The sequence below is a fragment of the Mastomys coucha genome, unplaced genomic scaffold (genome assembly GCF_008632895.1).
Source record: "Mastomys coucha isolate ucsf_1 unplaced genomic scaffold, UCSF_Mcou_1 pScaffold7, whole genome shotgun sequence".
NCBI classification, from domain to species: domain Eukaryota; kingdom Metazoa; phylum Chordata; class Mammalia; order Rodentia; family Muridae; genus Mastomys; species Mastomys coucha.
Genome location: NW_022196913.1, coordinates 69,086,041 through 69,091,277, shown reverse-complemented (window position 1 = coordinate 69,091,277; position 5,237 = coordinate 69,086,041).

Below are 5,237 nucleotides of genomic sequence, written 5' to 3'. Positions count from 1 at the left end.
GGGTAATGAAAAGAAAATCATGAATGGGTAGATGAATCCTGTGAAGTTCTCTGTTCTTGACTAGTTGATATAACTTTTCATTTGTTTTTGTTGATGTCATTAAATATGGAAACAGATTTTTCTTTGTTTGTCGGCTTGATTTGTTTTGTTTTTTGAGATGGGTTTCTTTGTTTAGCCCTGGCTGTCCTTGTAAAAGCTCTTGTAGACGAGGCTGGCCTGGAACTCATAGAGGTCCAATTTCCCCTGCCTCTGGAATGTTGGGATTAAAGGCCACACCTAACAACCAGAGTGAAATCTCAAGCACCCATGTAATAGTGGAAGGTGCAAGCTGTGCTTTGATACCTATTCCCATGCAGTGACAGGCTTACCACTCCTACCTGACAACCAGACATCACACACAGCACAGGGAATTTATAGTTTAGAAGGTTGCATTTTGAGACAAGCCTTCACTATGCAGGCAAGCTTGGATTTTACTACGTAAACAAAGCTGGCCTTGAATTTATGAATCCACCTACCTCCTGAGTGCTGTAATTGAGATTCCAGCCTATGCCACCACACCCCACTGGATAATAATAATAAAAAAAAAATGAAACAAAGACAGAAAGTTAGAAACTGTAATATTTAAATCAGATGTTAAAGATAACTACTAAATTTGCATTTTGAGGCTTAGAAACTGTAGTACTACACTTTGGGATAACAGAAAAAAATAGGAACAGCTCTTCTGTTCCTGGTGCCAGCCAAAATGTCAGCACAGATGTGTGGTCAGGCCAAAAGATAAGCAAGCACTTTACTGACCCACTAACAGGCAGTCCCAGTAGCAGCTGCTGATATCCATCTGTAAATGCAAGTCTGCTTATAACAATGTCCTTTCTGAAACAAATCAAAGTGCCATACAGGTGACACTGGCTACACAGTGCCTTCTTGTGGAGTGAAAACATGGAGACATTGCTATCTTCATAGAAATGTTTCTCTATGGAATATTTTTAGTCTTTTGATGTCAAAGAATAAAAGTGAAAAGTTTATGGTCCTGTTATTATTACTATTTAGGTTTGTTTCTCTTTTGCATGTGTTTTGCCTGCAGGTATGTATGTCTATGTGCCATGTTAGTTTCTACAGAAGTGAGAATCAATTCTCTTACAACTGGATTTATGGAAGGTTGTGAGCAGCCATGTGAGTGGTAGGAACTGAACCTGGGTCCGCTTGGAAGAACAACAAGTGCTTTTAAACACTAAGACACTTTTCAGCCCCTATTTCTGTTTCAGAGAAGTGGTTGGGTTCGTGCTTTTGTTTTTGTTTTTTTGGGTTTTATGTGTGTGTGTGTGTGTGTGTGATTTTTTATTTTATTTTATTTATTTTTTCCCCATGTGAGTCCAACTTCAGTAATCATGCTTGGCATAAAGTGTTTTTATCTGCTAAGCTATATTCTTGTCTCTGTGTTTGACCCAGGGTCTCATGTAACCCAGGCTGGCCTCTCCTATATAGATTTGGGTGTCCCTAAACTTCTACTCCTCTAGCGTTTATGTCCCAAGATTTGGTACTACAGGCCAGGACCATCATGCCCATGTTTTTTTGGTTAGATTTGGTTTGGTTTGGTTTTCCTTTTCAATGTAGGTAAACAGACTGAATCCTTTGCTATGTCTCTTTCTTCCCTAAGATCTAAGGCAGTGCTCACTCACTGGCAAGTGTCAGTGTTTGTGGCCTGAGTTCCCAAAAGTTTTGCAACTCATTTCCACTTTATCCTTGAATTTTCCCTTTCCCTTTTATTTACTGAATACAAAGAAAAACAAACTTCCTTGAGAGGATTGCTGGGTGGAGATTCAAATGTCTAATCATCTAGTAGCAGTTTGCATTCGGAGTTCCAGCTGTGAAGGGGAGGTCTGAGCAGTAAGGTGTTAAAGCTTCAGTAGAGCCAGAGAAGAACTGTCTGGGAGCTTGGAGTCACACTTGGCCTGGGTGGCATAGAAAGTGCTCTGTCCCATCTGGTGAGTGTTCACCTCCATTGAGACACTTCTGTTTATTTTCCTCCAAATGAGTCTCTTGGCTGTGCCACCAAGAATTCAGCTCAACTGAGGTTGGAGGGTCAGGTCACTTTTTGAGCAAAGAAGTTCTAGGTTAGCCTGAGTAACATTTGTAGGCTGGATGGGGGTGCTGGAGGATCTCAGCACTGTCTACAGACAATTTCTGGTAGCCAAGTGTGTGTGCCCTTGATATGTTATGACCATAATTTAGACTCTTAGGTGAATGGACTATTTTCCTGTTTTTGTGACAGTCTTGTTATGTATCCCAGGCTGATCTGAAACTCAAATAGGGTGTTTTGCCTGCACTCTCTATCACATGAATGCCTGGAGCCTTTGAAACCTAGAAGAGCCCTAGAACTGGAGCTGTGAGCCATCTTGTGGCTGCTGAGAATTTGTTGTGCCACTAAGTATTCCTTAACCCCAAAAGACCACAAAGGAGAGGTCTTTGATGTGGTACCATTAGAGACTAGCTGGCTTTTTATGTCAAGTTGCCACAAAAAATAGAGTTGTCAGAGAGGAAGCAGACTCAGTTAGTGAAATATCTCCATGAGATCCATGTGTAAGGCACTTGTCAATTATTCATCAATTTTAATGGGCGTAGTCTATTGTGGACAGTACCATCCCTAGGCATTAGTCCCGACTTTTTTAAGAAAGCAGGCCAAGCAAGTTATGAGGAACTAGCCAGTTAGCTGCACTCTTCCATGGTCCCTGCATTAGCTCCTGCTTCCAGGTTCCTGTTGTGTTTCAGTACCTGTTCTGATTTTCTTTGGTGATGAACAGCAATATGGAAGTGTAAGCTGATTAAAGTCTTTTCTCTCCAACTTCAGTTTGGTTCCTGATGTTTCCTCATACTAATAGAACCCCAAGCTAAGACAAGTTGGTACCAGCATAGTAGGATACTGCTGAGATAGACCTGACCATGTTTGGGGGAGAATTTTGGGAGAATTTTGGAACATAGAGCTAGAAAAGCTATTGAGTGTTGAGAACTCAATGGGAAGTTATTGAGAATGAAAGAGAAGTTTAAGATTTTGAAACAGTGCAAAATAGAAGAAAATATAGTCTCCATCATGGCTTTTTGTTATTTTGAATTGAGATTCTATGGTTCTGTTTAACTGAGGCAGAGAGTTATCTGTGATTTAAAAGTTACCAGAACTACTAAAGTGAAACTTTGTTGGGATATTTGTTCCTGGTCAGCTAGACGTAAGAAATCTATGGTGAGTAAGAAGAGACCAGAATCACTAGGTGAAATCTTCTGGCAAGTTTCCTGAGACACAGACAAGCTCTATTAAGGTTACATATTAGGAGACAGAGGCATGCAAATTACTATGAGTTTGAGGCCAACTTTTTCTACATAGTGAGTTCCAGAATAGGCAGAGATGCACAGTGACACTATATTGAAAACAAAAACAAAAAAATTAAGTTTTGGCTGGAGAAATGGCTTACAGATTAAGAGTCCTTGCACAGGACCTGAGTTGGGGTTCTAGCACTCATATAATGCAGCTCATAACAAGAATGTGCTACAGATCCAGGGGATCTGATGCCCCTTCTGGGTTCTGTGGCCACCTGATCATACAAGCACACAAACATCCACAGACACATATAAATACTTTGAAAAAAACAAGTAAGAATGGAATAATGTAATTAAATGGAAAAAATAGGGCTGCAGAAATAACAAACTACAGCCTCTCCCAGGAAGGGGAGTTCCTACCCCTCTTCCATGAATGAGCTGGAAATGTGTTGTGGTAAAGTTTTAACCCAATTTACCCAAATCAATGAATTCACAACTCAATTAATTGGTACACAAGCTACTTGCCTAGATTGGGCAGACCTACCACTGCATACTCTATTCCCATCTATTAGATCCCATACGACTTTCGATTTCTCCAAGCCATATGATTTATCTCCATCTTCCTTCCATCTTGTCCTCTGACATCCTCTTCCCCAGTCTCCTCCCCTGTCCCCTCCCCCCCTTAGCCCCCAAACTTTTCAGCTCCACCTTCCCTCCTGTTGCCCAGTTATTGGCCTTAGCCTTTATTTGAAAATTTAAAGTGGGAAGAAGGTTCACAAGGTACCTCTATATGTGATTTGCTCCTTGTCTACAGTGCTTTCCGGGAGAAGAGAATTAACATCAAAATACAAGACCAGGGCTATCCACAACAGAGATGGAGGCATTCAGACATTTGTGGCATCAAAGCTGCTCCAAGTCATTCTCTCTGAAGTGTGTGTCCAACATCAAGGCCAATGGGCATCAATGATATCCTCAGCCCAGTGATAAGCAGCTTTTTCTTTGTACTCCAGGGGGTGGTCTGGAACACAGCTCTGTGCTCCCATTGCCCCATTACTGTGCTCCTCTTCTCAGCAGGAGGAGCCTTATTTAGGAATTTGTCTTGGAGGAGATGACTTGCTCTGGAGTCCTTGGAGATCAATAAATAAAATGGTGGGACCCTTAGTACATATGAAACAGTATTTCCCAGAATCGTAAACCTAGAACTAGCCTCCAAAGAAATACAATCTGAAGATAGTCAGGAAGGAAGTGAGTGGTATTTTCCCAATGACCCTTCACATGTGCACTGTGTAATATGGGAGGTTATATTAGTAATTAAGAGTAAATAAACATATTCTGACACTGTAGAAAGACAAATATTTTTGTCTAGGCTTCTGTCATGTTGGGCTCAAATGTAGTGTCTGTTTTCCAGATATAGATGGAGTGCTCTTAACATCTGAGTCAGATGGACATAGCATTGTCCACTTTAAGGCCTTTAGTGCACCCTGCAATTCAGGAAATGCAAGGAACCTTTTCTAGAAGTCCTTTACTTTAGACTCTAGAAAGTCTTCATTGTAAAGGCAAGGGGCAAAGAGTACAGCTCCAGAATGACCTGGCTTAGCTTGGTGGTGTGATAGAGAAGGTCCTTCAGGATGAGCATGTAAATACCATTTCCACAGAAAATAATCTTGGAACTGGGCACAGGGTTGCATACCCTTAACCCCAACCTTCAAGGGGCAAAGAGAAGGGGACCATGGAAAAACCAATAAACCCACAACTTAAATGATATTTGCGCAAAGCCTGATATGCATTTACAATTGTTAGAAATGAGTTTCTGGTCATAAAGAAAGAGACCATCACGTCAAGTACAGTGCCTGGATAAACAATACAACCTTTACTCTCTCTCTCTCTCTCTCTGTCTCTTTCTCTCCCTCTCCCTCTCCCTCTCCCTCTCC